This window comes from Pelophylax lessonae (genome assembly GCF_965119305.1).
Source record: "Pelophylax lessonae genome assembly, chromosome: 1".
In the NCBI taxonomy this organism is placed as follows: Eukaryota; Metazoa; Chordata; class Amphibia; order Anura; family Ranidae; genus Pelophylax; species Pelophylax lessonae.
In genome coordinates, this window is record NC_138768.1 from 266,088,602 (window position 1) to 266,111,870 (window position 23,269).

Below are 23,269 nucleotides of genomic sequence, written 5' to 3' on the forward strand. Positions count from 1 at the left end.
CTGCAGCTTCCCCTCCCCCCAGCACTTGGTGTTCACTGTGCCTCTGTTTAAAAGGCATACAGAGTTGGCAAACAGTTTACTGGGAAGGTCCTGAGCTGGTGCCTGGGGCTGGTCTGCATTCCACAGAGCCTGAGACGCCTGCTGGGCAAGTTGGAGGGTGAGAGGTGGCGGTCTGTGTGGTTGAGGGGGAGGGGTGGAGTTTTGCAAATACACAACAATGCACCTAGATACCCACCTGGACACCTTTGTGTTCGCTTCCAGTGTAATAGCATCTATGGCATAGATTTAACTCCAGATACACTGAAACCTTATATGCACAATTCAAACAGTACTTTTCACATTGACTTTTTTTTTGTCTGTTTAGCCCTGCAAAATCTGAGAAGATAAGACTCTACACTAGTCTGGGCAACTCTGCTTTGTAATTTCAATGCATATCTAAAGGTATCGTTACACGATTTTACTTGCGCAAACGTTTTTCAAGTGTTGCTTGCAGTCATTAGGTAGTGTATGATCAGTCAATAAGTAATTCAGAGTGACTAAAAGTAACTTCTGCAGTGAAAATCTGCCAGCGTCCTGGACATTTCATAGTTTGCGCCTAAACTTGTCTACAAAACGGAAAGGATTCATTCATTCATTTTTTTTTTTTCTTGTAATAGAATTTGTTGAAAGAAACCAATCATTGCTGCCTGCGCAGGGGAGTTGTTTCAGTAGTACAGGCAGTCCCCGGGTTACAAACAAGATTCTGTCGGTTTGTTCTAAAATTGGAGCGCCAAGATCCTTCAGAAAAAATGAAAAGTCAGCAGCTACAACTACTGTAGCTGCTGACTTTAAATATTAGGACACCTGTCTGTTCAAAAAGCCAGCGTTGTACTCACCCGAGCCGATTCTTTAATTGGCTATCAGGTGCTGGCGCCGCCATCTTAACTAAGGGAAGTTGACAGTGAAGCCCTGTGGCTTTACAGTTTCCTACTGTGCATGAGTGAAGTTCGCTGTCCTTTGTGAATGGGCCACAGTCTTCTAGGACCTGTGAAGTGTTCCAGAAGGCTGTGGTGGAAGGGAGTGTGTACCCACTCCCCTCCCCCATGTGGCAGCGAAAGGGGGGGAGAAGAGAGACAAGCGGAGCTTCCCCTTTCGGGTGGAGCTCTGCTTTTAGTGAAATTTCAACTTTTTAAATAGGTGCAATTCCAGCTAAAAAAAGTATTTGGATGGCTAGCATAGGGAAGGGTCAACACCCCAGTAACATTTGTTTTGCTGTCTGTGTCCCTGTTCAGAAGATTTTACCCTACTTTCTGCCCCTGTGACAGTTGGATTTTGAAAATGTTTGGGTTGTTGTGGGAACAAGCATTGGTTAAAAAGTTTCAGTGCAGACACCTTTTTTCCCTTTTATAACTCTTACAGGAGTGAATTTCCCTTCCTAGGGGTAGATTGCTCTCACTTCCTGTTGTCTCCCTCCATTTGTAAGTATGAGTCGGATGTGTGCAACTCTGGTACTGCCTGTAGTTTGCAAAATTGACATTTCATTTGGGTCTTTTATTTTAAGTCTCCACTACCAAACGAATTGGTAGTTTACCTGGTTTCCCCCTAATATATTGAATGGTGGGTATAGCGATTTATGACTTGGACAGGGACTCTAGGTTGTTTGCGCTCTTTTCAAAGGTGCGCAGTGTGAATGGGCCATTGTTCTTTGTAAAGTGTATGTTACCCCATTTTTTTCATTCCTATTTTTAAAGAGAAAGGGTTGGTAGGGTTCACCTATACTTTAAAGATCATGTTGACCCTCAAAAATTCAAATCTGTCCAGGTATGTACAGTATGCTTTCCAATTGCTGAGCTGTTCAGAACTCCTACTATAAACCATTTTTGCAGTACCTTGTAAATAAGGCCTCTTGCATGCTGTAGTATAAGCATCAGACAGTCCTGGCAGAAAAAAAAAAACACAAGGGTAGGCTTTGTACCACTTGTGCATATTTGCCAGTATGTACACTAGGCCTGCTGAATATAATCGCCGAATCGAAGCATCGCGATGCGACCCTTCGCGATTCTGCATCGATTCGGGGTGATTGACTAATCGATTACCTAATGACGTCACTTCCGGGGGCGGGGACAGAAGTGACATGGCGACGCTGGCCGGGCTTGTGGGATATGGAGCTCCTCCTCGCGGCGTGGGAGAGGAGGAGAGCGGAGCTCTCCGTATTCTCTCTGGCCCCAGGATACACACGGCATGCCCACTTAGCACGCTGCTGCCCGACCGCCCGCTCTGACAGCCCGGCCGCCCGAAGTCGCGGCCTTCCCAGCTTGGTACACTTCTGGTAGCGGTGCGGTTCTCGGCAGACAGCCTGAGTTGACCGCAGGGGAGCGAGGAGGCCCTGCTTTCCGCCTGTACCGTGCACTGCACTAGTCCGAGCTCCAAATTCCCGACATGAGGCTCATCAACCGGGACCTGTCTGAGCCCTACTCCATACACCTACCGCTACTTCATCCACAACTGGCTGCAGCTCTGCTTCCTGGTAAGTCGGGGCACTACAGGGCCCAGCATTCCTCCTTACCAGGGCCTGCTATAATACAACTAGGGGCACTACAGAGCCCAGCATTCCTCCTTACCAGGGCCTGTTATACTACAACTAGGGGGACTACTACAGACTCTGTAGTCCCCCTAGTTTTTGTATAACAGGCCCTGGTAAGGAGGAATGCTGGGCTCTGTAGTGCCCCTAGTTGTAGTACAGTAGGCCCTGGTAAGGAGGAATGCTGGGCTCTGTAGCTCTGATTACCCCCCCGCCCTCCAAATACTTACCTGAGCGGGATCTTGATCCAGCGCTGTGTCTGGGAGCAGCGGCACTGCTCTCTCTGTCACTCCTCACTGGACTCAGTGAGAGCAGCAGGAGCCAATGGATCAATGCTGTCAATCAAATCCAGTGATGAGGGAGTGGACGACACGCAGCGCATGGCTCGGGATCAAGCCTCTGGTGGCAAACGGAGGAGCCAGGAGTGAAAAACAATTACTTTGAAGCCACTTGAAATCCTTTTCTACCTGTGCCCACTCTGCATTTAAAGCACTGGAAGTCATAACCATGCTGCGCCTTCCCCGGCTCTTGCATCTTAACTGGCAGATGGAAGTACAGAAAAGCTAGTAAAAGTTGATCATATTCATCTGAACGCGTTCTGTATGAAAACCCTTCAAGACGGGCACAGGAAAGTAAGCTTCTGTTGGTTGATGAGCGTTGAGCATTCGTCCCTTATCACACATGCTTAGATGTGACCATGATAAAGAAGAGAGACCACTTGCAGAGTTTAAAATTTTAATCCTTTTTTTTAAATTGTAGGTTGACCAAAAGCCACAGGAATACCAGAAATAGTAATTGCTTCTAAGAAGCGATTGGTGTTGTGTTTATCTAATCTTTGTAGATGAAAATTGTGTGGAGTGGAGTTCTTCCTAAATGCACTGAGCAGCATCGTGTATTACGATATTTCAGTACAGATGGACTTTAGCCTGTGTGCTCCCTGTGTCTATAGAAATGAAGTACAGGAGATCTTGCCATATGTATGTCTGTTTGCATATAGTCCACATTTTGCAGGCATGTTTGACAAATACAAATGCATGAAATAGTGTAAAAAGTCTAATTAAATATGCTAAATATTTTCTACATTTTTACATTTGTGAACGGATACTCGTCTGTCAAACGTTCAAGAACTTTGTGTGTCTCTGTTCAAAGATCAGTTTACCAGTGCCAGATCTGTATCTCTCCAGCCGGGTGTGCCACATTTTAGTACTCGCATGAGATAGTGGGCAATAGAGTTAACCTGTGCCTTCAACATCAACAGTCACTGCATTTGCTTTTGTATTTCTCTGCCTGTTATGAGGTTTTGACTTTGGCCCCATACAGTTTCTTCAATTCCTATTTTTTCAAACGGGAAGGTAAGGCGATTAATTCATCAGGCACTGGGAGAATCTCCAGCCGACTTGCCTTCATTTTGAGCCCATATTGCTAGATTACAGGCACACCTTGTGCCCCAGGGCAACACTGCCCCCACCTCCTCCTTTCTGCGAATCTTCTCCTGCCAGGGTGTGTCTGGAATGGAGATTAACTACTTATGACCAGAATATCAGTGCTTTTTTATCTGCCTAACAATGTGTTTCCATGAAACATGCCCACTGTTAAATTAAAAGCCTAATGTTAAGGTGCATATGTAGGTATTCTTTTGTAAAGAATTGTAACCAGAGCTTCTCCCATCCTCTGGAACTCCCCACCCCAATCTGTCCAGCTATCTCCTATTCTGTCCACTTTTAGGCAGTCCCTGAAAACTCTTCAGGGAAGCCTATCCTGCCTTCAGCTAATAACCAAATCTTTTATTTCTTCCATCAGTTCATACCCCACAGATTACCTTTTTGTTCCAACAGTGCCTCCCTATTAGATTGTAAGCTTCCAGGAGCAGGGCCCTGCTAACCCTCTTGTATTGAATGGTATTGTTGCGGTATTGTCTCCCTTAAAGCGGTTTAGGAGATATTTACAGTGCATGCAGCCGCTCGCGCGAGCGGCGCATGCGCTCTGAAGGTCCGGGGGGACCTTCAATTAACTTGTCGAGAGCCTGCCGGAAAAATCACTCCCGCGCGCATGCGCGGGAGCGACGTCATCGCGGCTCCGGCCAATCATCGCGCCGGAGCCGTCTCTTCTGGCCAATCACCGCGCCGGAGCCGCCGAACCCGGAAGAGACGGCGAGGGATCATGGCAGCGCCCGCAGCGATGTCCGGGGGTCCGTGTCGGGGCTTCGTTCTAAGGTAAGTTACACATAATGGGCTAGTATGTGATGCATACTAGCTCATTATGCCTTTGTCTTGCAGGTTTTTTTTTTTTTTTTTTTAATGTTTTAGGGTTTACAACCGCTTTAATATTGTAAAACGCTGTGCAAACTATTGGTGCTATATAAATCATCATCATAACCGTTCAATACCTTTTTAAAAAGTAGTTATTAGAAATTGGGTGGAGTCCATCCACCTAATACTAATGATTCAGTCTCTTTCAAGGACTCTTTTGGTTTTATGCTGTACTACTGTGATCAAGGCCAGGAAAAGGGGTGGGCGGGAGGAGATGTTGCCCTGGGCGCATGGTTTACTGTAGGAATGGGGGTGCATTCCTTCTGTTTCAAAGCTGACAGAATAGTGGCAGTAATTTTAACAAGCGAGTTACTGTTGGTTATAGAATCCCCTAAGCTTGCACATCATGAATGGGGGTGGGGGGCACAGTTTGACATCTTTGCCCTGGGTGCTGGAAGACCTTGTCATGGCACTGCCTGTGGCCATTGACTCCCCATGGTGGATTCTTTTTTTTTCCCTGGCATACAACAGGTTCCAACACACGTGGGGCAGTGTGGTAATGAGATTACCAAGTCCCAGAAAGCTCCATTTCCTAAGATCGGTTCACAACAGGTGTGGCGGGACCCCCTTTAGGATGATGCAAAATGCCTCCTCTCCTACCTGGCTGGTTCACACCACTGCACTGTAGGGATGTGCTGGAAAAAAAAAAGTACAGCAGGCCACACTTTTTTCCAGTGCATAACAGTTTGAGGCAGTCCACATCCTTTAGAAATTAGTGATTGTAAAGCTTCCATTTTTAAAAAAAATAAACTAATAAACATGTCCTATTAACTGCTCTGTACAATGGCTTTGCAGGTCCCCTAGGCAGCATCTATTCCAATAAAGGCATCCGCACACCAGCAAGCATGAGATCAATGGCGTTGACAGGTAGTTTCACTCGGTCTTTGATGGCGTGCACTCCAGCCTATTGCAAGGGGTTGCTGTCTAAATTTTTATAACTGGTTACCTGTTTTCCCCTCGGAAAACCTAAAACGGAGAAAAATCGCAGCCAAGTATTACACTGTATAGCAAATTCTTAACAATATCCATGACATGCAAGATGTGCTTTACGGTTTCACTAGGTTTCCCAACTGAGGGCACTGCAGTAAGGTAGTTTTTAGTATTGCCAAGTATACAAAGTACTCCTATTCAGTCTAAGCCAAGCTTGGCACAGTCTCCAAAGACTGGCATACAACAATGTGAAAAGGCTTCCAAAGTCTAATATTACCTCCACTGAATATCCCCCTACGGTAATAGGACACATCTGCCTTTCATTCTCAGTTCCTAGGTGTGATGCAAAAACAGGTTTGAAAAAAGGTGACATGACCATTAACGGGTCACATTCCATAGCTCATGTAATATGGGGCAATTGTCAGCTACATGTCCCAGTCCCTGGCACCGCCAGCACTTAATATGCTGTAGTATGTCTCTCCTGGAGGGGAACTATTTTGGCTTGGGGGGCATTCTTCTCTGGCACCAATAGGTGTCTCACCCCCTCCTCCTTAAAAGCCTAATTACCCCTTTGTCAAAAGATTCTTAGCTGAGGTTAATGCTTTACTCTTTCTGGGAATTATCAGTTGGGAGGGCAGATCCTGGAAATAGTCCTTAGTAGTAGTATATCGCTTCATGAGGGATACCAGCTTGTCTACATTCTTGGGATCTGTATGCCGAATGTGCTGCTGTATTATGACAGGCAAGTCTCTGATGCATTGCTGTCTCTCCATAAATCTGAGTAGGCAACCACTTGTTTGTAAAGTGGAATACATCATACATCTAGGAGCTTGTGGGGTCAGATTTTGAAAACTCACACATATATATGGCATTCTGGGGTTGTAAGTCAAAGTAGGTGTTTTGGGGCTCCCCCATTCTAAAGCAGCCTACTGACTCCATGGGTAGCTTCTAACATTCAGCAACCCTCTCAAAGGTTCTGAGGTAGGCCTCAGCACCATCCTCCAGGGACATTTCCAAAAAGCTCTCTACATCAATCTGTTGAGGTGTAGAGGAAGGCCCCCTACACCATCTTTTACCTCTAACAGAACCTGTACCAGCTGCTGTAAATATAGGTGTACTTGCTGCTGTCCCTCTACCCCACCAGGCCTTCTTACAGTCAGCTGATGCATCTGTGTTGAGCAGGTAAGCGGTTTTCTTGCTGGTTAGCATTTGCCAATATGAACTGTTTTACATGCTCTATTTTTAACAATAGGCATCTGCTCACATCAAACTCCAAGTTGTGATGGGGACATGCTTAACTGGTGTTTGCTGGGGTAAACCATGCAAGCAGGGCCGGTGCTTCCACTAGGCAAACTAGGCAGCCGCCTAGGGTGCAATGCCACTTAGGGGCGCAGCCACGAGTCGGCACTCTCTCTCCATCATGAATGATTATTGTGAGCTGAGGGCAGGGGTGGTGGTGGGGGAGGAAGAAGGGACAGAGGAAGATGCCAGGTGTCTTGGGAAGTGGCAGAACTACCAGGTCCTGGCTTTCCACCACTGTTGGAGGGGCCCCAAGAGGCAGGAATGGAGCCCACCAGAGTGCTGCCTGCATGATGATCCTCTTTGGCTGAAGCTGAGCGGCCTTAACCCCAGGCAGGAAGTGACTCTCTGCACTGAGCTGGTAGGCAGCCGTTCATTTCCCTGGGTCGGTATTAAGCAGGGAGCAGAGGAAAGCTGAACCTGAGCCAGAGCTCGGCACTGGAGGGCGGAACCTTTACTAGGGCAGAAGCGACGAGCCACCGGAATGGTCTGAGGAGGTTGGTGATGAAGGACAATGCGGAGCTCTCTGACTGCTGCTTTTCCCTCTACCAGGAGCCGGTTGGAGCTGTGGTGAGCACTTTGGTCCAGGAGAGGAGCGTCCTGGGAGAAGGATTCAGCAGTATCACAGTGAGGGAGGGCAGAGTGCGGGCCACTCTCTTCATACCGCCCAGTTAGTGTCCCCAGAACAGGGGATCAGGGCCACTGGGTGTTACATGGAGCATCCCTGGTATGAAAGGAAATCGGGGTCACCAGGTGTGCCATGGGGAATCGGGGTCACCAGGTGTGCCATGGGGAATCGGGGTCACCAGGTGTGCCATGGGGAATCGGGGTCACCAGGTGTGCCATGGGGAATCGGGGTCACCAGGTGTGACATGGGGGATAGGAGTCACCGGGTGTAACAGGGGTTCGGGGGTCACCAGGTGTGCCATGAGGAATTGGGGTCCCTGGGTGTGCCATGGGGGATTGGGGTCCCCAAGTGTGACACGGAGGAACATCAGGGTCCCCAGGTGTGACATGGAGCAACATCAGGGTCCCCAAGTCTGACATGGAGCAACATCAGGGTCCCCAAGTCTGACATGGAGCAACATCAGGGTCCCCAAGTCTGACATAGAGAAACATTGGGGTCACTGGGTATGACAGCATGACATTGAGGAACACGGGGGTCCCTGAGTGTGACATGGAGGAACATCAGGGTCAGTGGGTATGAAGCATGACATGGAGGAATATTGAGGTCCCAGGGTGTGACATGGAAAAACATCAAAGTCCCTGGGTGTGACATGGAGGGACATTAGGGTCCCCGGGTGTGACATGGAGGAATATGGGGGTCACTGGGTATGACAGCATAACATGGAGGAACCATCAGATCAGGGTGACTAGGTATGACATAGGAGTTTTTAACCCCTTCCCTTTTTTGGGGGGACTCGAGCAGCTGGTCTTGCCTAGGGCGTAAAATAGTCTAGCACCGGCCCTGCATGCAAGAGACAGGGACACCCAGGAACAATCCAAGCAGGTTTTTTCTGCACTTATATTCAACAAGGCAGCCAATACCTTTTTCAATACAGGAGGGCTTAGTACAGCGTACAGCAAGTCTATAGCATAAACAAATCAAAACATCTTATCTGAGCCACTAACTTTACTCAGTCCAGTTCTTGAGCGAAGGTGACCATAAATGGATTGGGTGTGTTTTTTTTTTTTCTTCGATCTACACAATGGAGGTGGATAGAGGAAACCTCACCAATTAGATATTGTATTCTGACAGCTGGACTCTTCACTTTAGAATTCACTGAACAGCAGCTGCAGTGGCTGATCAAGAAAAATTTTCAAACAAGTTCAGCTTCCTTTGAGCGGGATGGGCTACACATGACATGGCCCTGCTGAACCTTTTGAATTTTGACCCATCTATGGCCAGTTTTACATGGAACCCTCTGATGAGTTTCCCCAAAGGAAAAAAGGTTGCTCTTGTACACAGGTCAGGACATTTTTTTTTTTTTTTTTTTTTACTCCCCTGGACAACTATGCTCCAGAAGAGCAAATGGCAACATTTTGCAAACTCGTTTAGGTATGTCAAGTGCTTAGGCGTTCGTTTCATTGGCCAGAATATTCATTTTATTCTAACCATTGAAATGAACAAACGTGTGTTTAGGTTCATATTCTTATTTTTTTTTCTGCAGAAAATTGGACCGCTCCTTAACTTGGTGGCCCTGGTGCCTCTAAAAGCAGCGTTTCTGAATGCCTTGTCTGTATGAGGCCTTAGGCCTCTTGCACACTGCAGCTTAAAAATGCTCAGTACAGCTTTTTTTTTTTTTTCTGAGCTAAAATAGAGCCCATTCATTCTTAATGTGCCTATGCACACAGCCGCGTAAATGAGCGCCGCGTTTTCTTCAGTAAGAACAAAATAGAAAAATCTGCATTTTTGGTCAGTAATTTGCGCCTGATGCGCGCAAATGCGCTCAAATGACCCAAAATGCCAATTGAATATCAAGAACGCTAGAATAAATTTACGCGCATTTGCGCGAGTGCATAAGCGCGAAAATGCCCGCATTACAGTTACGTCAGAAAACGTAGATGCTCAAACAGGAGTATCGTGTGTAAGCTGCCTTACTGTCACTTGGGTTATCCAAGTGAAAGTATAACCTAAATGTAGGCAGGAGAGCGCTGTATACATATGCTGACTTTTGAGCCAGAAAGTCTTACCTACTGCACACATCTAATGCAGTGTTAGTCTAGGTTAGAAAGACATGCAGAGCTTATGAAAGAACTTTTAAGGGTGCATTTACATTATATGCGGTGACCTGTGTTTTCCTGCAGAATAAAAAAACACAAATCACCAACAGGGCACACAGGAATCAATTGTTTTCTATGTGCCACATCCACACCCCAAAGCTGGTGCAATCATGCTGTTTCTTTTCATATTGAACTGCATGTAAAGTTTTAAAAAAAACTAAACCATTAATGCGCCGATTCGCTGAATTGGGCATTGCACCCACCTCCTCGTCAGATCTCGCATAGAAACTAGCCTGCACAGCCTGCTTTGTTTTACAGTGCAGCTAGTATGAATGAGCCCTAACATTGGAGTCAGAGACCAATTTTCAGAAAAATGTGAAAATTACCCCTAGAGATTTATAAAGGAGGGTTTGATTTTGCTTGTACTAATTTTCTACAGTATGATGTAATCTGTCATCGTGTTTTAAGTGCAAGGCCTGGAGTGTCCTAGAATAATGAAAGACACTGATGGAGGAAGCAGTTTGTTGGTGAAATGTTATCTGTCTATAGCTGGGGTCTTCAAACTATGGCCCTCCAGCTGTTCAGGAACTACAATTCCCATCATGCCTAGTCATGTCTATGAATGTCAGAGTTTTACAATGCCCCATGGGATGTGTAGTTCCGCAAAAGCTGGAGGGCCGTAGTTTGAGGATCCCTGGTCTATAGAATAATCATTGTTTCTCATGGTGCCATTTGAACTATAGTAATGTACATGATCTTTGACACTCAGTTCAGGCTTACTTCAACAATGTTGGATGGGATTTTAAAGTGACTCTGCTGATTGCTCGGTTTTATTAGATCATTACGTTAAAGAGGCTGAAATACTGCTTGGCTCTTTCCTGCCATCTGCATTGCCCAACACTGCTCTGTAGCAGAGATAAGGTCCCCCTGATTCATCTGGGAAACTGATGCTTCTTGCAGCGTGGATCTCCTTGGTCCCAGCAGCTCTTAAGTCTGGTATTTAACCCAGCAGGCTAAATGAAAAAAACAGCAGTCGCTGTACTAACTATGCAGTGATAGTACAGTGATCTCCCCTTATGTGCTATTGTGTTCTGATAGGGAGAATGCCTTCCCCCTGACAGAACGTCATTGGCTGCAAACGCTAATCAGATGCCGATCGGCTGCTGAGTTGACAGAAGTCATTCGTGAGATCCGCTTCTATTGGACAGACAGCTGCATACACGGGCTGAAAGTCGGCCATTCTCTACTGTAACTGCTGATTTTGGCTGACATTCAGCCTGTGTGTACGGGGGCTTTACTGGTTCTTCCACTGACCCCACAAAACTAGAAAACACGAGTGACTTGACTGTTTTCACTAGGGCAGCAGGACCTCAGACTTGCATTGTTATAGCCGTAAAGCACCACTATTGTGCACCACTCCAAAGCAGGAAAGGAAGCCTGTGTATATAATAAGCAGATACCTGTATGGCCGATCAATGTATAAATACACAATGGTGACATTCTTTTCATTGGTGCTCATTCACATCAACGCAGCACATTGCGGTTTTGGAGAATGTATATGTGCTACTTGGTGCAGTTGCAGTGCGATTTTTGGCCCTAAAGACTTCAATGGAAACCACCAAAAATGTCAGTGAATAGCATGTATATGCGGTTTTAGTGCATTTTCTCCATTGTTTATTTATTTTTTAATAAATCCAGTCTTTCTCCCACAAAAAGATGCATAAAACATAAAAAAAGGGTAAGAAAAACCACTTCAAAATCACACTGAAAAATGACTAAACTAAAATATGCCTAATTAAAGCTCGTTTCCTGGAACACTGGTAACTTTTAGTAAGGATACTATGCTGTACTGTATACTGTTTATATTGTTTAGGCTTTTTTTGTGCACCTCACTGTGTCTGGTGGTCCTACTCCTCCAAGCAAAAAAAAAAACACATGAAGTACGTACCTTGCAATGGCCAGAAGAAGCCAAGCAAATTGACTTTTGAGAAATTAAAGCAGTACTTATTCTGCAAATATTACTCACAGGAAGTACATTAGTTACCTAATAGGTTTTAGAACCCATTCAGACTAGCGCGACTTGTCAGCATGACAAGTCGCGGTCGGTCGGTCGCTGTTGAGTAGTACAGGACCCGTTCTAATAGGAGCGATAGTAACTCCGACTTAGAAAAAGGGGTCCTGTACTTCTTTGGGGCGACCTGGGAGCGACTTGCATAGACTTCCATTATGTGAAGTCCCTGCAAGTCGCCCCTCGAAGTCGGATCGCCTCAGTGTGAACCGGCTCTTATCGTATAGCATTTATACACAAATTAGGAGGCTGTTACTGAATTCTATGAATGCAAGTATAAACAAACTACATGCAGAGTTCTTGATTTTTCTTGTTTTTTCCATTGCTGTTTGATAGTGCTGCTGCTTTTCCCTTTTTTTTTTTTTTTTTTCCTTGTTGGCTTGACACGCACACTCCTGTGCAGCAGTCCAGGCTCCTCCTCCTCTGGGCAGGTGTTCTGCATTTCAAGAATGGAATTCCCAGCCTCCTTCTAGCAACAAATGTTTGTTCTCCTAAAACTGATGTGTCAGATCTCCCTCCAGTACTCCCTCCTCTCTTCTGACACACGCAAACACACACCTGAACTCCTCTGCCAACTCCAGTCTTAAGAACACTGGCTCACACGCCACTTGCAGCAGGATTGATCGCTCTGCTTTTTTCCATCATGCGTGCACCCCAGTTAGATGGAACATTCGTAATGTATTTTTTTATTCACATTTCTTATTTTTAGTTCATTTATGTAGTTCATTTATGTATGCATTTCATATAAGCAATATAGGAAGGGCAAGTATTAGCATTTACAAATTCGGTTCAGAGTAGCCTTTTAAAAGTGGTTCATAATTTTTGCTTAGTGGTTAAATGCAGCCTAATATACTGGCCCTTCCCAAGATTACAGATGTAAAAGACATATTCAGAATTGTACTAAAAAGTATATATTTAGGTATATTTTTTAAATGTTTTTAAAGTGTATTCTGTATGGCTGCCCCCCTCTCCTGATCTTTTACTCATCTTTCCCCAATCTAGCGCTGATAGTGGATGTGCAGCTTATCAAAATCCTTTTTTCTTTCCATTTCTGTTGCATCTCTAGGAGAGTAAGTAAAGGAAATTTTTTCAAAAGGATAGGAAAGTTTTGAAACCGTTTTAACCATTACATACTTCATCCAAACGAACAGAAAATGTTATGGGCTCAACATACACCAGTGAGCTATAACATTATGACCACCCTTCTAATATTGAGTAGGTCTCCTTTTGCCACCAAAACAGCCCTGTCCCTTTTGAGGCATGGACTCCACTAGACCTCTGAAAGTCTGCTGTGTTATCTGGCACAAATCCATCAATAGCAGATCCTTTAAGACTCCACTTGCTTGCCCTCTTCCCATAGTGCATCCTGGTGCCAACTGTTCCCCAGGTAAGCGACATGATGTAAGTGAAAACATGATTCATCAGACCAGACCACCTTTTTGCATTGCTCTGATGTCCAGTTCTGATGCTCATGTGCCCATTGTAGGGACTTTATTTGTGGACACCGGTCAGCGTGGACACTGGTCAGCATGGGCACCCTGCCCGGTCTGTAGCTATGGAGCCCCATGCGCAACAAACTTTGATGCACTGTGTGTTCTGGCACCTTTCTATCAAAACCAGCACTAACTTTTTCAGCAATTTGAGATACAGTAGCTCATCTATTGGTTTGTGTAGTCCGATCCAGCCTTCGCTCCCCACATAATCCGTGAGTCTTGGCCACCTGTGACCCTGTCACCAGCTTGCCAATTTTCCTCCCTTCAACCACTTTTGTGATGGGGCCTGACCACTGCAGACCGGGAGCGTCCCACAAGAGCTGTAGTCCTGTAGTTCTGACCCAGTCACCCAGCCGTTAGTTTGGCTCAAATCCTTAAGCTTGCTCATTTTTTTTTCCATGCTTTAACAAGCAAAGACTAAATACTTAAATGTCCATCAACTTTAGGGACAACCTGTTCACTTGCTGCCTGATATATCCCACCCACGTTTAGGTGCCATCGTTGCAAGATAATCAATTTTTTTCACTTTATCTGTCATTGGTCAGAATGGTATGGCTGATCAGTGTATAATTTAAGGGCTGTACAAAGTGCATCACTTAAAAAGGTGCTTGAAGTCCAAGCAGAATGTGGATGAAGCAAGCTGAGCCTGTAAGTGTCCTGAAAAGTGGAGTGGGATAGGGTAAGAATCTTTGTTTTATTGCAGTCTGTGTCCTTGTAGGAGAGATGTTCCCTGTCCCAATGACCCCACAGGGAGTGAGCGAAATCCTACCAACTGGGAAAACGCAATCAAAACATGACAGATGTTGGAAAAATGCGGAGACTGAGCTAAGATGCCTGTGAGAACAAGCTGCAGCACCTTGAATTGCTTTATCATCCTCCTTGGATTCCTTTGTACAGAACTGTGCTGCATTATTTGTATAAATGATTTGTATCAATGGTTACTTTTAAATATGTATACAGAAGCTTTGATGTAAAATACAGTGCATTCATAAAGTATTTAGACCCCCCCCCTTTACTTTTTCCATTTTGTTATGTTGCAGCCTGATGCTACAGGTTGTTTAAATTCATTTTTTTTTCTCATTACTCTACACTCAGTACCCCATAATGACAAAGTCAAAACAGACTGCTTACCTGATACTGCACAAAAAGGATACTCCCATAGCCAGCAGATCCAGCATTGAGCTACTAGGATCCTTCTCTCTGCACAGGTCTGGCACCCCCATGTTGCCTGTGACAGCTGCTGGCTCTCCTTTGTCTAAGCGCCACTAGGCCCGCCACCCCTCTCCTCCTTAATAAACCGAACTGCACATCATGCATCCCAGAAGACACCGGGGGCACCATGTTAGTCTCCAAGGTGAATTCCGGAAGTTGGGATGGCAGGCTGAGCCTTTTAAGCCGGAAGAAAAACAGTAGGTAAACGAAAAAAAAAAAAACCCATAATGGGGCAGGGGGTTGGGCGAGCTGCAGGATGTAGAGGGGAAGAGTTCAGTGGGAAGCTGAAGGTCTGCTTTAAGTATTTAGTCTTTGCTTGTTGAAGCACCCAATTACTGCCTCAAGTGTTTTTGGGCATGACGCGACAAGCTTTGCACACCTCACACCTAGTTTGGGGGAATTTTCTGCCATTCTTCTTTGCAAATCCTCGCAAACTCGGTCAGGTTGGATGGGGACTGTCGGTGGAGAGCCATTTTCAGGTCTCTCCAGAGATGATCAATAGGGTTCAAGTCAGGGCTCTGGTTGGGCCACTCTAGGACATTCACAAAGTTGTCCATAAGCAACTCCTGTATTGTCTTGGCTGTGTGATTAGGGTCGTTGCCATGTTTGAAGGTGAACGTTTGGCCCAGTCTTCAGCCCAGGTCCTGAGCGCTGTGGAACAGGTTTTCATTGAGAATATCTCTGTACTTTGCTCCATTCAGATTTCCCATAACCCTGACCAGTCTCCCAATCCCTGCTGCTGAAAAACGCCCCCGCAGTATGATGCAGCCACCACCGTGCTTCACTGTTTGGATGGTATTGGGCAGGTGATGAGTGGTACCTGGTTTCCGCTAGACATAACATTTAGACTTGAGACCAAACAGTTCATTCTTGGTTTCATCAGACCAGAGAATCCTGTTCCTCAGTCTGACTCCTTCAGGAGCTTTTTTGCAAATTCAAAGCTGGCTTTCATGTGTTTTGCACTGAGGAGAGGCTTCCGTCTAGTCACCGTGCCATAGCCAAGCCCAGATCGGTGGAGGGCTGCAGTGATGGTTATCCTTTGTCCCATTTCCACTCTGGAGCTCAGAGTGACCATCGGGTTCTTGGTCACCTCTCTTACTAAGGCCCTTCACCCCCCCGATGTCTGTCTCATTTTGGCCAGATGACCAGCTCTTGAGTCCTGGTTGTACCAAACTTCTTCCATTTAAGAGTTATGGAGGCCACTGTGCTTTTGAGAACCTTCAGTGCAGCAGAACATTTTTTGTAGCCTTTCCTAGATCTGTGCTTTGCAATAATTCTGTCTCTGAGCTCTGCAGGCAGTTCCTTTTGACCTCCATGACTTTTTTGCTCAGATACAGTATGCATTGTCAGATGCGAGGCCTTTTATAGAAGAGTTCGTGCCTTTCCTAATCATGTCCAATCAATTTTATTTATCACTGGTGGACTTCAAAGTTTAGAAACCTCTATGCAACAATCAAGAGAAATGGGAGGCACCTGAGCTAAATTTCAAGTCTTGTTGCAAAGGCTCTGAAAACCGGATGCCATTGTGATATTTCAGTTTTTTGTTTTTCAAACATTTCTAAAATACTGTTTTCACATTTGTCATTATGGGGTACAGAGTGTAGATTAATGAGAGAGAAAAAAAAAAAAGAATTTAAACAACTGTAGTATTAGGCTGCAACATAACCAAATTTAAAAGGTAATGGGGGTCTGACTACTTCATGAATGCACTGTATATGCGGGCACAGCTTCATATGCTTGTATGCTTTGGCATACTTGTGTATTTCGCTGGTGCTTATTGACTTGAGTTGTGATTTAAGAATCACTAGCTCTTTAATGGCAGTTGGATCTTTGCCCTTTCATTGATGTATTTTTTGGGTAAATTCGCTGATAAGTGTCAGTGTGTTTTTTCACTAAATCTAACATTACTGTAGATAATGGTGGGTATTTAGAAGTATTTCTTATTGCTACGTAGTTGTTTTTGAGCTTTTGGGAGAAAGGCACTTGTGGTACCTCAAAGCCTCCCCTTTCTGTCCTGCTATGGGATCGTTCCTCAGCCTCCTGCTGAGCCTGGCAGCCTGCACTTTTGCGCACACATTTTCCAGAGTCTGTGTGGTCTCTTTTGTCCAGTCTCCTTGCTGCTCAGTGCCCGCCTGTGCCAGCTGCCTCTGAGGGGGGAGAAAAGGAAAATGAGTAGTGGAGGGTTTTTTCTGTGTCTCATCAGGTGTCAGAACACTTTTTTTTTTTTTTTTTTTTTTTTTTATATTCCTTCATTTACAAATGAGCTCTTGCCTTTCAGATACATAACCCCTCCTAAAACAGGAGTGTGGATAAATCTGAGGAGAAGCGAGGGCATGCTTGTTCCTCATACAAGTAAAATGGCAGTCAGTTCCTGAATGGGAATATTGTAACAATGGAGCATATGGCAGAGGACTGCCTATTGGGCTTCATTAGTGGAGAGATACAAAATGCAGCTTGATATTCAGTTAATATAATGCATAAATAGGAGCTTCTTGCCATAGACTTCTAAGAAGGATCCGACTACTTTTCTACTCATTAGCTAGTGAGGTGTTTGACCGTGTACTTGGGCAGAGTTGTGCTCTTGCCATTTCTTGGGCCTTCCCTGTTTGCACAGTGTGTAAAGATGATGTACACTATTCTTCTACCAATTAGATTCTGAGAGGTTTTGGCTGTGCTATTTTTTTTTTTTTCGTTATTCTTTGTTTTCCCAGCTTTTATGCTTTTTCAGTTTGCTGTGGAAGAGGAAGCCCCTGGGTACAGTAGTGGCTGCCAGGAAGCACACTGACCCTTTTGTACCTAGTGGCTATACAGTGTGGCTTATAGAAGCAGTACCATATTAAGGTAGATCTAACTGTTAGGCCCCTTTCACACAGGTGGACCGTTCAGATCCGCCTGTTTTTCAGGCGGATCTGAACGGATGCCCCATGCATCTCTATGGGGCATCGGATGTCAGCGGAGACATGTCTGCTGACATCCGATCCGTCAAATATGGATGGATGGAAACCCTATTTCCCATCCATCCAGCGGATCAGATGAGAACGGACAGACGTTCCGTTCCCATCCGATTTCCCCCATAGAGAACAGCCGTAACCTGACAGCTCTGTCTCCGCACACGGCAGAGACAGATCTGCCATCCACCTGCTCAGCGGGGGATCGGTGGATCAATCCCCCGCTGAGATAAACTGAGTCCGCCGACGGACTCTACAGTGTGAAAGGGGCCTAACTGTATGACATTTAATTTGCTAAAGCAACTTCTATCATAATCAACTGATGTTTTTTTTGTATCCCACATCATTGCTCTGGACTATCATCCTGATAGTGAAAACGGTGAACAATGTATGTTGTCACTGCTGCTTGTATTCTCCACCTGTTGCTAGTATGACCTTGCAAGAACACAATTGGGGGACAGTTGTCACCCTAAAACCGGAAGTGTCTGAAGCAAGCCCTAATGACAGGATCACCAGGATTCCTTTAGGTCACATTCAAACCATTACCGCAATGCAGAATGGATTCTTTTAGGTCACATTCACACCATTACCGCAAAGCAGAATAAAGTGGTTGTAAGGGTTGAAGGTTTTTTACCTTACTGAGTTTCACAGCCCCCTAATTATCCGATCCAGCACTGTGCACGATTTGGCTGCTCTCCCAAGTCTCTGCCTCATTGGCTGCGACACAGCAGTGGGAGCAGAGGAGGAGTGCCCCCAAAGCCGCTTGCACTCGGAAAAACACTTCGGGGCACTCTGAGAAGAGGGGGAGCCAGGAGCACTGGTGGGGGACCTGAGATGAGGAGAAATCGGGGTTGCTCTGTGCAAAACCATTGCACAGAGCTGGCAAGTATAACTTGTTTGTTTTTTTGTGTGTGTTTTTTTTTTTTTTTTTAACCCTTAATATCACTTATGCACAGGTAATCTCATTGCGGCATTCCTGCTATTTATTTAGAACGGCACCCCAGGGAAATATAGTATAAGTAATTTTAAGATGCCCCTGTGCTATAGAGCACCACATTGTACAGATGTGAACACTGTGAATTGTAGTATGCTGTGTGGGTTTTTTTTTTGTTAACCTATTCAAATGCATGGGCTGCAAAGTGTCTATGTTTTGGGATGTTGATCTGTCCCTAATAGCATGTAACTGCTTTGATGTGTAGTTACATGTGAACGAACAGCCACTGTGTCTCACTAAATTTGTACAGGCTGCTGGCCACAATTGATTGCAAACTCCCTTGCATACCTGCCGCAGAAAAGGGGGTTCTTCTTTTGGAACAGCGTTTGTACAGCAGTCCTTAGATGTTGTGGCTTCAGTAAAAAAACATTTCAGTTTTTTTTTTTTTTTTTTACCTGGTGATCCTGCCAGGATCACTTTTATGTCCCATAGTGACAATGCTCTCCCACTATCCCACTACTCCACTCCATTCCATAGGGGACATTGCCTTGTAGTTCACAGAACATAACTGAGAGAGCCAATAATTGTTTGAGATTTTAGTTCAGTCCACAGAAGGTTTCAAGGACACTGGGTTTCTATGAGGATCAGTAGGCAATTTTCTGTACTTGCAGAATATACAGTATATATAGCCTTACAAAATAAAACTACAGCAGCCACCATATCTAAGGACTTGTAAGCTGCAATATATTACATTTTTTGTTTTTTCATTTAGATACAATTTAATACTCTTTCAGCTGTATTGGATTTTGATCTGTATCTTTTCCGGATTTTCTGCCCTCTTTAGGGCTCATGTACAAAAAGACTAGGTTGATCGCCAGCCATGGGAAAACGGGGTAAAATAGGGCCACCATTTTACCATGATGTTGCCGATCCTATCCTGAACACAGTTCTTTCTCATTCAGGAAAGGGAGGTTGAAACTCCCCTAACTGCAGCAGCTTCTAAACTCTTGTAAAAGCCTTGGTGTGGATGGACAGGGGCTTTTATGGAATTGCGTTTAGGAGCTTTGGTTAAAAAAAAAAGCCAAAAGCTCTTAAACTCAAGTTTAGAAGCGGTAGTGTACATGACCCCTAATAGTCATTACAATGTTCTGACCATATAAAATGCCATTGGCCAGCTGTTTTAACATCACCTGAAAGAAGGTGACTTTTTTATTCTTTGCACTGTAATCTATTTCTGTGTCCTGGTTTGCTTCTCCTTTCCTTCTCCTACATTTATTCTCCATTCACACCTGGGCGTTTTTGAGTGTTTTTCAGCTCCAAAAACGCTCAAAAAAAATGTTCCAAAACGCCCAACAAGTAAAACCCCATTCATTTAAATGGCCCCTGTTCACATCTGAGCGTTTTGCAAAACGCCTGTAGCTGAAAAAAGTACATGAGCTTCTTTTTGGGCTGATTACCAGCGTTTTTGATAGATGTCAATGAAAAACGCCTGAAAATCGCGGTAAAACGCTACGCTCAAGTGTGAATGCAGCCTTACAGCCGTGGCCAAACGTTTTGAGAATTACAGAAATATTTTCACAAACTCTGCTGCTTCAGTTTTTTTAGATCTTTTTGTCGGATGTTACAGTATACGGAAATATAATTACAAGCATTTCATAAGTGTGCGTAATTTATTGACAACTGCATTAAGTTTATGCAAAGAGTCAATATTTGCAGTGTTGACCCTTCTTTTTCAAGACTTCTGCAATTCACACTGGCAAGCTGTCAATCAACCTCTTGGCCACATCCTGACTGATGGCAGCCCATTCTTGCATAATCCATGCTTGGAGTGTCAGAATTTGTGGAGGTTTTCCTTTTTTCACCTGCCTCATATGGTTGACCACAAGTTCTCATTGGGATTAAGGTCTGAGGAGTTTCCTGGCCATAGACGCAAAATTTCGATGTTTTGTTCCCCAAGCCACTATCACTTTTGCTTTATTGCAAGGTGCTCTATCATGCTGGAAAAGGCATTGGTCATCACCAAACTGTTCTTGGATGGTGGGGGGAAGTTGCTCTCGGAGGATGTTTTTGTACCATTCTTTATTAATGGCTGTGTTCTTAGGCAAAGTTGTGAGTGAGCCCACTCCCTTGGCTGAGAAGCAACCCCACACATGAATGGTTTCAGTATGCTTTACCGTTGGCATAACACAGGACTGATCGTAGCGCTCTACTTTTTTCTTCTCTGGACAAGGTTTTTTTTTCCGGGTGCCCCAAATAATTGGAAAGGGGATTCATCAGAGAAAATTACTTTACCCCAGTCCACAGCCATCCAATTCCTGTACCTTTTGCAGAATATCAGTCTGTCCCTGATGTTTTTCCTGGAGAGAAGTGGCTTCTTTGCTGCCCTTTTTGATACCAGGCCATCCTCCAGAAGTCTTCACCTCACTGTGCGTGCAAATGCACTCACACCTTCCTCCTGCCATTCCTGAGCAAGCTCTGCACTGGGGTGCCCCGGTCCCTCAGCTGAATCAACAGTAGGAGACAGTCCTGGCGCTTGCTGGACTTTCTTTGGTGCCCGGAAGCCTTCTTCACAAATGCAGGGGAAAGGTTTATGGGATTAAGTAAATTTTCATGGCAAAGAGGGACTTTGCAATTAATTGCAATTCATCTGATCACTCTAATAACATTCTGGAGTATATACAAATTGCCATAAAAAAAACTGAGGCAGCAGACTTTGGATAAATTTAATATTTTGTCTTTTTTTTTTTTTTTTTTTTTTTACTTTTGGCCATGGCTGTAATATATACATTTTCTCTCTCTATCCCTTCCTACTTCTCTCTCCACTCCTCCATCTTGCTGGGCCCCGCAGGCAAGCCTTGCATATGGTTTAAATTGACTGAGAACCTTGTCAGCTGAACTTTGCTTGACTCTGCTGTAGCTTGAGCAGCATTCATGCATTCCTGACTTGTGTGCCTTGTCTTTTTGGTTTTGTAGCACGAAGAAGGGTGGGTTTTTTTTCCCCCTCCATTTCTGGTATTGCTGGTAATAATGTAGAACACATTGTAGCATAAGGCAACGAGTCAAGCTATTTAAAAAGACCAAAACGCATTGCAAGCAGGCAGGAAGCATGATTAAAAAGCAGTTACAATATTATGATTGTGTGTGTGTGTTTTTTATGTTTGTGTTTTTTTTTCTTTAAGAGCTGAAAATGCTGTGGTCAAAATTGACTTTAGATAATTACATTTACACTTAGGACGTTGGTGTGTATGGCAGTCTATCCCGTGCCACGAAATTTGCCACCTTGTTTGTAAGATACTTTGCCTATACTTATCAAATTTTTAAGGCTATGTTTTGGTGCACAAATAACGCTTGTGTGTTGGCGAGGAGCGTGGAGTGCAGTACAAAGGTATAACTGAGCCTAAAGCCTAGTACACACAATCAGAAAATCTGATGAAAAATACTGCTTTATTGCGATCGTACAATAGTTTGATTAATACTGTTTTCGAGAGCTGCTCACAACAGTAAAACAGTATGCAAAATTATCCAGAGGGACAAACATGAAAATGTTTCTCGTAGGATACCGGAATGTATGGTTTTTGTTTTAACCACTTAAGCCCTGGAGGATTTGGCTGCTAAACGACCAGGGGGTATTTTGCGATTCGGCACTGCGTGACTTTAACGGACAATTGCGCGGTCGTGCGACACTGTACCTAAACAAATTTGGCGTCCTTTTTTTCCCACAAACAGAGCTTTCTTTTGGTGGTATTTGATCACCTGTGCGATTTTTTTTTTTTTTTTTTTTTTTTTTTTTTTTTTTTTTTTGATCATGCGCTATAAACAAAAAAAAGAGCGTCAATTTTGCAAAAATAGCAATATTTTTCAAATTTTTTTATATGAAATTCCCCCCAAAAAAAAATGTAAAAATCAAAATTTTTTTAACATTTTCGGCCAATTTGTTTTATGCTACCTATGTTTGGTAAAAAAAATCGCAAAAAGCGTATTTTGATTGGTTTGCGCAAAAGTTATCGCGTTTACCAACAAAGGGAAAGATTTTTGTCATTTTTGTTTTTTTTTTTAACGCGTAATGGCGGCGATCTGCGATTTTTTTTTTTTTTTTTTTTTTTTTTTTTTTTTTGCGGTACTGCGACATTGGGGCGGACAGATCGGACCCTTGACTGACATTTTTGACACTTTTGGGGTTACCAGTGACATTTCTACAGTAATCAGTGCTATACATATGCACTGTTACTGTAAAAATACACTGGTAGTGAAGGGGTTAACTTTATTTGGGAGGGAGGGGCTGTGTATGTCCCTAGGGGCGTGCTTTCTACTGTGATTGGCTGTGGCTTGAGCTGTAAGGACACTGATCAACGGATCTACATGATCCGTGTGATCAGTGTCTTTACCCCGAGGAGAATGACAGGCAGCTTGTTTACACAAGCTGCCTGACTTTCTCCCTCTCCCCCGCCGATCGCAGAGTGGCCGGCGGACATCGGGTCCGCCGGTCACACGCGCGGGGGGGGGGTCCGTGACCGCGCGGGAGCGCGCCGCCGGTGGCACGCGCTCGCTCCCCAGACCCTCCCAGGCTAGTGACGTACCGATACGTCACTCTGCCTGTGAGGGGCTGACCGCCGCAGTATATAGTCGTGCGGCGGTCGGCAAGCGGTTAATCAGTACAGTATTCGTTCGAAAAAAATCTGAAGAGCAAGACCACACACGAACGCCTCGTACATACGAACGGATCAGTGGTCACTTGTGCTCCACGCTGGTCACAGTTACCACTGAGCAGCCATCTTGCACCACCAGACACATT

The 23,269-nt window shown here is 44.7% G+C and overlaps 1 protein-coding gene across 1 annotated transcript in view; it reads left to right on the top strand.

Annotated features, from left to right (window-relative positions):
* The window catches only part of HIC2 (HIC ZBTB transcriptional repressor 2), a 64,531-nt gene that overhangs the window by 36,326 nt on the left and 4,936 nt on the right, over positions 1-23,269 (top strand). The gene's annotated exons all lie outside the window — the stretch shown is intronic.